We start from the raw sequence: 14,002 nt of genomic DNA on the forward strand, positions 1-14,002 counted from the left end.
AACCCCTCCTTTTCCATAGCATTGGAACTAGATGCTTGTGTAACTTGCACCAGAGATGTGGCTATAATCTGATGAGTTGACGAGTTCATCATCGAATACGTACAGAATTTAGCGTTGTGACCTGGTGAGTCACACCTGCCATCTCCACAAACAACAAGTTTAGATCCATCACCGACACCTTTCTGGCTATTCTCTACAGCAGCCTTTATTGAAGCTTCATATTCTGCATTAATTACAGGCAAGAGCAAAGTTCGTTGATACTTGTAGAAGCTTGACTCACTGATGTATTCAATGCCTGCACAACTCATGAAGTCTTCCACTCTTTTGTGCGTCAGCCCAGTGAACAATGTGGCTGCAGCTAAGAGAAGATTACCCACAGCAGTTCTTTGTATTTGTGGCTGTGAATCCCAACTCACAACATAGTGTCCATTTGTGCAGAATGCCTGGACTCTCAGCATTGATCCTTGCGGAATCTGTTTGACTTCTCCCACAGCTCCCTTGCAAGTAGGGCATGATAACTTAAACACCAATGACAACAGATTTTCCTCAAACACCAGATATTTCTTGGAAGAAACATATTGTTCTTCTCCTGTTGTTTCTTCACTGTCAGGTGATACAGAATCAGTGCCCGGCTCATATGGGGGATCTTCGTGAAGGTCTGCCTCTGAATCTGCACTTGGAGGATCCTGTAGACAATGATTAAGAAAATAATAAGAAGAAAAACAATGATTAAGATGGAGAGAATTAGCAGTATAAAAACAAAGATTTGCACTAGAACAAAGAAACAGCATCTAACAAAGTTAACCCCCCCCCAAAAAAAAAAAAAAATTCGAGTTCTCTTGCTCACCTGAAGATCACAGGTTCATCTTCACACATTTTTCTAGACTACGTAGTACTACCTGAATAAATTGCATTTTTTTTTTAAGATTCCAATCTCCTTAAAGATTGCAATCTTCACTATACTTACAAATTGACTTAAGAGTACCAAAAAAAGGAAATAATGTAAATCACCCCCCCCCCCCCCAATCTTGGTTCAACTTCTGAATCTAATGTAATGAACACTGAAAATGCATTTGGTAACCTTATATCAAGACTTTTTACAGTTCCAAAAATACATTCTGGGGTCATTGTAATTTTAAAGTACTGTCAATCTTGTGATAATGCAAGTGTTATGGTGTCAAAATTGACCATGTGCTTTCAATAAGGCACTTGGGGAAAAAAAAATAGATGGTTCACCAACTGCCATTTTGAACTCTCCTCACAACCCACAATGGATCTGCTAATGTGAACAAATTAGGATTTTCAGTTAGCGATTTAATTTTTTTACTCATATGATAAATTGAAAGTTACAAATTGACTTGCATTGGTATGAAGACACACACAAGACAAAAATTTATGGAGTGACAGATGAAAAAAAAAATTGAAATGCTGCAAGGATTATACACACAACAGACCATGGATGATGACTGTTTGTATTATTTGTGAGACTTTCAAATTACCCAAAACTAAAAATATTTATGGAAAATACTTTTGGTATTGCTGTTTGCGATTCCTTGACTACAATATCATTTCAGTGAATATATATATCAATAGTCAACTTTATAAAATCCTACCAGTTGGTTAACGGAGTCATCTTGATTACTAAGCGGTGGTGCAGGCAAATGTGTCAGCAGCGGAGTATCTACCGGGGTAACAAGCACTGAAGTCTGGACTTCATCATTGGAACACTGTAGAGATTTGGGTTGGCTGCACGATTGAAGGCTTTGTGACTGTGTGCACTCCTTGCTTGGATTGCTGTATTGATGATCCTGAATGACCAATGCTCCTGGTGACAGTTCCGCAACTGGCATCTGTGTCCCATATTCGAAGACAGTAGTTGTTGTTTGTGAACTGGATTCAGCTGTGCCCACGATGGAAGATACATCTGTTTGAATACCTACATCCGCTACGGCTCCTGCTGTACAGCACCTTTTCTGCATGTTATGTAAATGAAGAAAATATTTTCTATTATATTTTGGATCAAAAATTTGTCTTTCATTGATTGGTTAAAAGAGCTTCACGTGATTAGAGGTATTTTGAACTATTTTAGAGTGTTGGTGTGTTTGACACTCCATGAAGTACTATTTGCAAAATGACGTCACTTTTATGACGACATTTTGCAAATAGTATACTATTTGCAAAATGATGTCACAATCACCCTTCTTTACAATCAAGCGTACCCGTCCGCGTCCTGTCCCGTGTATGCTAGTGTTCAGGTTTGCAGCGGCCATACGAGCGCTTGGATACATGCGACGGGCAACTCTGGCGGTGCCACGGCTACTACGTTTTTCAATTTCCGATCTCTCGCACTGTTGCGTATTGCAGGCGCTGCGCTGCCGCCACAGTGCGGATAAGCCTATAGACGGTCTATAATGATTTTTATACAAATGATGCACAGGATAGAGTGTGTTAGTGAAGGTGCGGCGCGCTCGAGAGTATTGACAATGGTGCGACATGAGAGTGAGCCGCACCTTCACTAACGCCACGAAATAATCCTGTGCATCACTTGTTTTACAAAATGGGTCGAAAACTAACAGCATTATTCACGTACCTTTGTGGGTCAATACCAGCCAGCTACATGTAGCACTCGCTCAAAAGTCAAGATGTCCGAAGATGTTCGTCCCAAACATTTACGCACGTCGCACTCTGAAATGGTCAGGTCAAGGAGCCGATGGTATGAGAAAGGTGAAAAAAGTAATGATTATTTTTTAGGTCTGGAAAAGAGAAATTATACAAGAAAGTTGTGTTATGAATTAAAAGTGGATGGCCAGTTAGTCACGGAATTTAGAGATATTCTGTTTGCCCAAATGCAATACTATGAGAAGTTATATGCCTCAAAATTGGAAGCTGGTTTTGAAAATCGATGTAATGCCTTTCTAGAAAAAACTAATGTTCCCACTTTAACGGTGGAAGAAAGAGAGGAGTTGGAAAAACTCATATCTAAAAAAGAATGTAGAGAGGTATTGAATGATTTGGCTAAAAACAAGAGTCCTGGAAATGACGGTATTCCAGTGGAATTCTACCAGACCTTTTGGAATGATTTAGAAGATATTTTTATGGACTCGGTATTAGACAGTTTTGATAAAGGAGAAAACCTCACAAATGCCAATGTCTCATTCTGATTAAAAAAGAAGGGAAAGATGAAAGTGGGTTTGGACCCAAGTTCCAGAGTTATATTCAGACATTCTACAAGAATATAAGCAGTTGCGTTTGCAGTAATGGTCATACTTCTGGTTATTTTGGTCTGAGTCGAGGAGTAAGACAGGGAGACCCTATATCTCCATACTTGTTTATACTTTGTGTAGAAATACTTTCAAGTGCTATACGTCAAAATAAACAAATTAGAGGTATAGAAATTGATGGGCATGCATAACCACATGTATGTAGGCAGTAACTTTCTATCTGTTTCTTAAAACATTAACGATATACCATAATGTATATGAAGTGTCTGGTTGATGTGAAAAAAGGAATTTGAGTTTGATAGGGAAAATACAAATAGTAAAAACATTTGCTATATCAAAATTTGTTTATTGTGGGTGTGCAATATACGTAACAATTAGAGAGTGTTATTAAAGATTTTGTATGGAATGGGAAATATGTTCAAAAATTAACCCTAATTGGTTCGTATGAACAAGGTGGTTTAAATATGATACATATCCCTTCCTTTTTCAATGCATTGAAGGTAAAATGGATTTCAAGGTTTTTGAATGAAAGTAGCTCTCTGTGGTCAGTTATCTTTAGATATTTCATGAAGAGATTTGGAGGTCATTTTATTTTATTTTGCAACATGTCCAAAAAGAGTTGTAAAACAATGGGCCAGTGCCCAAGTTTTTACAGGGATATACTGAGCGCCTATTTTGATTCTCGACTTTTAGATTCAAAACATACAGAAAAAAGTGAGATTATTGTATGGAATAATGAATATGTTACAGTAAATGGTAGAACGGTGTTTTTTGCAGAATTTTTTAGGGCTGGTTTATGGTATATTTCAGATCTGTTTGATGGAGAAGGCAGATTGATAGATTTCAACACATGGGTGAGGAGGGGAGTTGAAAAGCAAATGTATTTGAAATGGTGCTCGATTGTTTCTGCTATTCCAAAAGAATTGAAGTTGAGATGCCTTTCCAATCGGGAAACAATACCAGCCTTAAAACTCAGTTGTGTTTTTAAGGGCAATGAAGTAGACTTTGAGAAGCTAACAACGCAGATTATTAATTGTATTTTGAAAGGCAAACATTTTGAGACTCCAACATCGGAAATCTACTGGAGTAATAAATATGCGATAGATGATATTACATGGAAGCTTATATACAAAATGCCTTTTGTGTGTATAGGCACTAAATAACATTGGCATCATTACCAAATTGATATTCTAAACACGACATAAACCATTACCAAATGAAAATTAAATAATATCATATCCAACATTAGCTTGAATCCATGCAAAACCAGACCTAAAGATGAAAATTTTGTGAAATTTAAAATGGTTACACTTAACTAAGCCGGCGACAGAGCTAGTTGGTAAATACATACCTTATAGCTTCGATCTTGCACATCCTGAGCATCAGGGTTTGCATGGCATGCAGAAAGAATATGCTGAATAGAGAAAAATAAGAGCAGAAGAGGTGGATGTGAGAAAAAATCTGGAAGTTTTGGGTCCTACAAGAATGTATGAAGTATGATAATGTACACCAGCGAGGACAAATAAAGTTTGGAATTAATCTCAGTCCAAACCCAGACAGGTACATACCAAAACATATTTTGTGAAATGAAAAATCTGCAAGTGCCATTTAATTTTTTACATGTTTTGACAGATGGCAGGTGATTCATAAGAATAAAATTCATGAAAAAGGTGTAATTTTCAAAAACTTTATTCCACATTTATCCTTGTTTTTTCAACGATAAACGATGTATTTTGACATATTTAATATCCTTACATTGAAAAATATATCAAAAAGTTGTAAGCATGAAGTACAAAATTAAATGTTAAATCCTTAAAATTCAAAGTTTCTAATTGGTTTCCTTTGCCTATTTCTGGGGCACAGGAATAAGGAAAGAATACATGACTGTTAATATTATATCCTATGTAGGTTTGTGATCAAGTGATTGACAGACAGCCATAGGCAAGATCAGCATTTTTTCTGAATGATATATTGTAAATTCAAATCCACCGATCTTATGATCTGCACTGAATGTCAACTAGAGTACCACGTAGATCACATACAATCCAGACGATGTACAGCGCACTGTAGCCTACTGTAAAAGAATCACCATGTTGTTGAAATCAAGTTTAACCATGAATGGAATTCAATCATATAATTCAATTGATTTTTTTCTTCAAACTGTGTGTAGCACTTTCAACATGAGGTTCACATTATACGTAGCATTGTATGTAATGTGATTATTGTTGAACAAGTGAATTTTAATCTGTACCATATTTCTTGGATTGGTTTGTTTGGGAAATTAATATCATTCATTCCAAGACGTTAAATGACAAGGCGGCCTTAATTCATATAAATACATACAAGCAGCAATATTAGTATAACACATCACTGAAAGATGGAGGAAAATAGGACATGAGCAATAGTTAAAATTTTGGAAGTATCTACTCAGACTGATACCGGATATCAAGACTACTACAGCTTGTGATGTCACATGCATGAAACGATACTAAGGAAAATATTTTAAAAATTGACTATTTTCAATGTTCTTGCATTAAAACAAGAATTACTGGATAACTTCATTGTTCTTTCAGAAGCTTTGTACACGGCTAAACTGTCAATGTCTCTGCAGAATCACATGTATGCGGGCATGCATTTATCACACTCTCTTTTTCTCAAATACACCACCATACAGTAAACAGTAATGAAGTACATGGTTGTGGTCAAAACACATATGAGACACAAACTAACAAGGATTGGCATGTTAGCAATATAGGCTTGATATTTCAAACCCCACACATACAACATTGAAATTCATAAATATTATTTTCATACATTAGCTTTCATTCCCACAAAAGCAGGAATTATGCAGATAGCATCTAGAAAAGCACTCTGAGAGCGCAGATCTCCGCCAAGCATGAAGCTTATTTCCACCACTTCACTGATCTTGTTCTTCCATAGAGATGTCATAGGTACACACCACATCGGTGCTAATAGTAGCCAGATTTCCAAATATAGAAGCCTTTGTTACGTCATAAGCCTTCAGCTGCATGGCGCACCTCGCCCCAGCATAAACTAGAGCATGCACTTTAGTGCGCGCAGGCAAACCTCAAATATGCGCAGCCTGGCGAACTCCGAAGTTCATTGACCCTAACTGCCAAAACATCAAAAATCCTTCATAAATTCCCCCAAAGTTCTCGGATCATTACCGAGAGTTAATCGTTTGTTACTTGTGTCATTCTCAACTCTTCCTGCAAGTTTCATCCCAATCCGTTCACTACTTTTTGAGTTATTTTGCACACGGACAAACTAAGTAACAAACGAACACACAAACCAACGGTTAACGAATACATAACCTCCTTCCTTGGCGGAGGTAATTAAAGTTATGAGAAATTGTAAATGACATGGCTCCAAGATAATACAACAGATCTATAGTGATACTTACCTTGGAGCTTCGATCTTGCACATCCCCAGCATCTGGGTTGTCATGACATGCACTCAGAATCTGATGAATAGGGGGAAAAACCAGATGTGAAATAAATGATAATGCAGGCTAATTTGTCTTTAATGCAGAAGAGTATTTATGGAAATGATTTTAAATGTCTCTACAGTGTCATGTTCAGTTCCACAGATTGTACTACAACATGTAGAAAATGATAGACTTGCAAGTGGGTACTTTCCCCGAACAAGGTACCTGAAAATTAATCTTCAATCAAGACAAATAAAAGAAATCACCAATTTGCAATTAATTTTCTTAGTTTGGTTTCTTTCATGCATTAAGATTTGTCAATGCTAGAAATCTTCATAAAAAAACTTTTGAAGAACATACACAAATCCATATGCATTGGACGCTTCGCTCCGGGTAATTCATATACAGTGCACTCCCGTTATAACGAAATGCTCGGGACCGGCAATTTTCTTTCGTTATAACGAAATTTCGTTATAACCGAACAAATACAATATATAACGAAAACAAGAAAACCATGCATATGTATCATATTCTGTTTGCTGATTACTCATCATACACTGGAAAGCTATGTGAAATGTGATGGAATAGCTGTATCACAATAATAAACGTAATAATAAACTGTGCGTGACACAAAGAGCGAACACACAGTGGCGTGAAGCGTTCACCCATGCAGAGACGCTATAAATGCTTGTTCCGCTACGAAATTTCGAAAGCAATTCGCATTTCGTTATAACGGAGCACATTTCTTTTGTTTTTCTTTGTCTGTGCGCTCGGAAAAGACTTCTTTATAATGGAAATTTCGCTATAACCGTGTTCGTTATAAGCGAATTTCTTACCATAGACTTTAACGGTGATAATTTTGGGACCAGAAGATTTACTTCGTTATAACAAAATTTCGTTATAACCGTGTTCGTTATATCGGGAGTGCACTGTAATTTGCATAATGAAGCTGATGATCTTGTCTTACCAAATAGATATTATACTATTTTATAAGTAGTCATACAGGGGTCTCGTCAATAAAGGAACTACGTGAAGATCAATTTCAGCTCATTTTAGATGATAATTTTTCATTTGTTCCAAACGAAGAACTGTTTTTGATTTATGCAAATTAAGGCAGTGTTTCGTTCATAAATTTGCATAATTCAATATTTTCTATGTTGAAAATATGAAATTTAACTCGTTAATTACAACATGATAACAATATTCTTTTAATTAAATCAAAATGAATTTTGAGCATCTGATGGGACATCTTCATGGACTTTGCCCTGTATTGGTCATGAAATATGAAGGTACATTTTTAAAGTTAAGGTCGCAAGAAGCAAAAATTTTCTTATATGATTCTATTTTTTCTTCACATTTAATTACAAATATCTCCATTTGGCAACTATGGATGTATCTGTTACTGCAAACAAACTCTTCATATGTAGATCTATAGAAAAAAACACACATTCCTTTTAGATCGATCTAAATATATTTGTATGACATTGGAAAAATGAATGGAAATAAAACAAATCACCAAAGAAACTCATGTTTATCATTGCATACGGCCCATATTTTTAGTGTCGAATTTTGAGAAGTAAACACGCAGTTTTGCTGAGCATGACTGAGACCGTGTACAAGAAACCTTAGCTTTGAGATTGTCACGATTGTACTGGCTCCAGCTACAGGATGAACTGGTGTCTAATCATCACCCCCCCCCCCCCCCCCCCCCCCCCCCAAGTCAGGCCTTGCTGCCGTGGTTGATTGTCAAGTACATGTATCTGTCTAGATCTACACAAAGTACTATCATTGTTTTTCTTTGTTTACACCAACAAATTTTGAAAGAGACGTCTGCCTGCCAGCTAGCAAGTGGTTTCGTGGCTTTTTTCTGTTTTGTTTTGTTTTGTTTTTTTTTTTGTTTCTTCATCATAGATGGAATCGGCCCATGATGGGGAAAGACCGTAGTCATGCAGAGACTCCAGAGTGATTTGACCATATATTATGTGCTTTCTTGTGTATAATGGTTTTCCATAATTTTCCATTTGGATTATTATTTTTTTCTAATTTCAGCTTTTTCATTTTGTTTTCAGCAATCATGAAAAATCACCGTCCCTACGTGAAAAATTTTGGTTTTTCTTTTTAAGTTTCTGCTCAGTCATTGCCAGATGACAATGAAGGCTTCTATAGTTTGTGATGTCACATTTGTAGTACAATATTAAGGAAAATAGGAATATAAAAAGACATTTTAGCATATTTTCACTAAATAATGCCTGACTTGCCACTTTCATGAATTTTTTAGAGAGAAAAACTGCCAAGGTCTCAGCAGAACCATATGTGTGCACGCAGTAACCACGTAATCTCTGTTTCTCAATTACAACATGTTTGATACACAGTAATGAGGTGCAAGGTTGTGGTCAAGAATAAGCACTAATGAGTATTGGCATGTTAGCAATTACCAGACGTACTTGTATATCAATTGCAAATTCAAGAATATCATTTTCACGCATTAGCTTGCATCCATGCAAAACTATACCCAAAATAGAAAGTTATGTGACTTCTAAATGGTTTCACTAATCTAGGTCAGTACGACAGATCTAGTAGATACATACCTTAGAGCTTCGATCTTGCACATCCGCAGCAACAGGTTTTGTATGGCATTTAGACAGAATCTGATGAATATAGAAAAAATAGGATCAAAAGAGGCTGATTTGAGAAAAATCAGAAAATTTGGGGTCCAGCAAAATTATATGCAGAAAGGTAATGTACACAAGATGACGAATGAAGTTTTCATTTGAACTCCTTAGTTTGCAATTGAAAATTCATAGGCCTAAAGGAAAATTGTCTTTTTAGCAGTTTAATATCACAAACCAGACATATACAAATTCTAAATTCAAGAATATTATTTTCATCCAAAACAAGAATACCCCATTTTAAATGATACTTACTTCACAGAACATCGTTAGGAAATAGACATAACTTTAAAATTGTGTAGAGTATAATTTGTAGGTCATAGTCTAGACTATGTAATTTCCCTCAGGAAAGGATGAATCTTTGTACTTGGATTTCAAGATTTACTGAAAGTTCGTTATAATATTTAGTAGAGCCTATATAAACAACACATAGTACTCTAGGTATTTCTTTTTTTCTTCATCATCTATACAAACTGTATCTCCTATATTGGTAGGGCTAACCACTTTGTGCTGTATAACCACTAACAACAATAACTGTTGGAGTTCAGGGTGCAGTTATGCTAAGGTGTAGTTCTGTATGCAATCTTCTGCAAAAGCCTTATTGGGAAACTACTATTTACTGTGAACAAGTGTCACATTCAGTATGGACGCTAAAAGGTAAATTGAAGTCCTAGCTGAAATACGGGAAGTGAGAGGAAATCATCACCATGCTGAGACGTTACACAACCTGCATTCAGCACAAGTTTCAGTTATTCTCCTAGTTTGTTTAGTATGTGCAAGGATTACGTTGTATAATACTAATAATTGTCTTCTACATCCAGGGTACCCTCCATGTTGTAGTACAAGGTCCTGCCATTATCATTACATTTACATTGTCTGCGCATTTATACATGTAGGTCAAGAGGGATGTTGTAGTGTACAAACATCATGGCCTATAGGATGGAGCACTGGATGGAGATCAAACTAGGGTCATCCAGCTGGCAGTCAGGAGTCCTATCAAGTTTTATAATGTAGAAAAAGATTTAGTAGAATTAAATAACTGTTACAGTTGTCATGGCTACATTTAGAGTCGGTTAGTAACATTATCGACATAAAATATCGTTTACAAAAAAACACAAAAACAAAAACTAATAAATATCGAAATTCAGCGAAAACTCTAATTTAGAATCAGGTGCAAACAAATTGTCTCATTGACTTCAGTTAAATCATTGTGATAAATGTTCCGGCAAATGTTATTAGCAGTTCAATCAGATTTGGTTTTTTTTTTATTGTTTTTGCTTTTTTTGTGTGTGTTTGTGTGTAGATAGTCTTAGACCCACAAAAACATTGTTAGTAATGTTGTTACATCAGTTAAATGTTAAATTTGTCTAGCCTACTCCACCAGTCATTTCACTGTTAACAGTGGGCTTCATCGCAATTAACAATGTTACTAGTAGCACGTTAGTACTACTTTTCATAGCTTCATTAGATGTGAAACCTCAGATTCTCAATCCCATTTTCTCAAAAGCTGTAACCGTTAGATTGTCCGAGGGTCTGACCACACATTTACTTATAGGTACATCAAGTTCAAATCTAATATGAACTAGCTGCTTAGTAGCCTAGAAATCTGACGTTAGATCCTGTCAACCATAGTTACAGGCTCTATATTCTGACGTAACTATCGGGTAGACAGAAACCCACCTTGTACACAGTATGCAGTAATATTAACGCTTCTCGTTCGGGCTGGTCGCAGTTAGGTACATGTAAATTGCACACCTAACATGTAACGTGTACTGTGATTAGTGTTAGACCCTAGGTTTTATTAACAGGGCCACTTATAACAGTTGTTACAGTTAATGTTAACATTAGAGTTACACCTCTCTATGTCTAGATAGTCTTCTAACAGCAACATCTACCCGTAGATGTTTTAAATTTTTCTAGAGACCAGAACAAGAGTAGAATCTAATCTTAGATAAGGTCTAACATTAGAGTTCTCAGTTAGATTAGATCCAGGATAGATCTACTACTTTTTCTACTAGTAGTACTAGTAGTAGAGTTCTACTACTACTAGTAGTAAATACTACTAGAACTAAATTTAGAGTTGAGACCTTACTTACGAGCTAACTAGGGCCTAACAACATATTATTGTTAGATGTAACGACCAACACGTTAGGCCTACTCTGGAATCTAAGTGTCTAACTGTGTTAGAATAAAGTTTCTAGATCTACTGTTAACTGTTACAGTGCTAGCTTACAACCTTAGTTTAAGGTTAGACTCCAGACCTAGAAATCTAGATTTGAGACTCAAGATGGGCGAATTTAAACCACTGCTATTTTTGGGTGTTACGGACTTGCCGTGACACCCTATCAACTAAACGAATATCATGGTTCGCGGTAGGCCCTAATTAGGCCTAGGTTCTGCCGCAAACATTAGATTCTAACATTACCTAACTTAGGGCCTAACGTTACTACTATTGTAAATGTTACTACTAGGCCTACCTGTAGGTACCGTTGTTACAACTAGTCAGTACACTAGACGTCTCTTACGTACTAATGTACTACTAGTACTACTACTGAATAGAAATCTACTACCAGATGTAGATGGTCTAGAACCTATCTATATCTAGTATTGTAGTAACACTGACCACAGTTAGGCCTATTTATATTAAGGGCCTATAGTATAGGAATCCTACCGACCGTTAATAGATAGATCTAGCCTACGTATTCTAGTTCCACTTCTAATAATAATAAACCCAAGCGCTCATTTCTAACTAGTGACATAAAAAGATACTGAACATTTTAACAGAATAGGCCTAACATTACATATTGTGTCACGTTTCGACAGTGTAGGCCTATCACAGAAAATAACAATAAAAAAATAATAATGCTAACCGCTAGGCCAGGGCCTACAGTACAAATACATGTAGCAGGCGGCGTATGCCTCACGTACACAATACAGCTAACCTCCTTAACATTTTACAGGTTCTTCTAGATAGTAGAAACTTATTGTCAATGTGAATTTAGATACATACTTGCCAACTCTACCTTATTTGGCGGTAGACTACCGCTTTTGAATGATTTCTTTAGCATTCAAGCTAGCGCTGCTCGCATAGGCATCCTGGATTCTACCGCTTTCTCAAATGAAAATGTTGGCAAGTAGGGTCTATGTAGATAGAGTCTACAAAGAATCTAGGTTAACGTTAGTTCTAACGTTAGAGACTCTGGAAGTCTAACTAGACCGCCCTAACTGTTAACATGTCATTATAGGGATGATAGTTCATGTGTTCTCTAACCGTGGCGTTACACTTAGAGTGTAACAGCAACGATTAAGTTAACGTGAGGGCCTAACCCAAACCCGTTATCTATGCCTAAACGGTAACATTAACACGTTAGAAGTTGGGTCTAACAGTTAACATTAGGTCTATTTTAACACTATCATGGTAGGCCTATTGTTACAGTGTATTGTACAGTAACGGTTAGGTTAGAGCTGCAGGTTAGAGTTAACGTTAAACATCTAGGTTTGTTAGAGCTAGACAGAGCCTATGTCAATACTAACGTTAATTAGGGCCTAGGCCCTATTTTGTACCTGAATTAAACTGAGCGTTACTTAGATCTAGGCCTACCTACGATGAGAATCTAGCACAGTATAACGTTAGATCTGTTACGTTATATAGGGCCTAGATTCTAACTAATACCGTAACTAAATGGCTAACGTTAACCGGTACTATTACGTGTACTGTTTTTAGATCAGACGCTTTCTAACGTTAGTCGACTTATCGTTGTTGTAAAATTCTCACAGCTAACTGTATGAGTGTTAGCGTTAGATTAGACTGTCTAACGGTAATAATAGTAGTCTAGACCGTCTAGGCTCTAGCTGTTTGTTAAATTTACATCCATGTTAGAATCTAACATTCAACACTCAGACTCTCAGTTAGAATCTAACACTGAGTTAGGGCCGTAACATTAACAAGTTAACGTTTAGATCTACCGGTAAATAGCGTTATATTTCTAGAGTCTTTGAGTTTTGTAACCGTTAACAAAAACAACTTCACAAGTTGTAGCCTGACGTTACCGGGGTAATTGTTAGAACAGACGTGCTTTCCTTACGCCGTCTCGGCAACACCACAACGTTACTACTAGTTCTATAGACCTACTAGGCCTAGGAACCTAGATCTGTTAGGTAACTGTTAGATGTAGATTCTATTAAATCTTAGTTCTAACGGTTAGCTAGCAGTTAGGCCTAGAGTCTAGTTCTAGTAACAATTGATTTGTTAGATCTAACGTTAAGAATCATTGTACCAGTAACAGTTAGAAATTTAACAGGCTAACTCAGAGACTCCAACTCTCCCGTTTTCGACGGGAGATCTCCCGCCGAAAACCCATTTTTGCAAAATTCTCCCGTTCTCCCGCTTGAGATTTAATTTCTCCCGCCCTGGCTCTGTGTCTCCCGTTGGAAAGGATTTCTTACTTATTGCTATTGTATGTTGAAAAAACAAGCCTTAGCTAGATAGCACCAGAGAGCATTTAGAACCCTAGGAACTTGGCGATTCGCACACATCGACTTGGAGTCTCCCGTTTGCTGGGGGTTTCAGGCGGGAGAATCTCCAGATCAGAAGGTGCTTTGGGTTGGAGTCTCTGCTAACTGCTAGGTCTTACCTTCTGACGTGAAACTAAAAATTCAGGCTA

This window comes from Diadema antillarum, unplaced genomic scaffold (genome assembly GCF_040938485.1).
Source record: "Diadema antillarum isolate AM-2024a unplaced genomic scaffold, OU_Dant_1.0 seq00000526_RagTag, whole genome shotgun sequence".
Lineage (NCBI taxonomy): Eukaryota > Metazoa > Echinodermata > Echinoidea > Diadematoida > Diadematidae > Diadema > Diadema antillarum.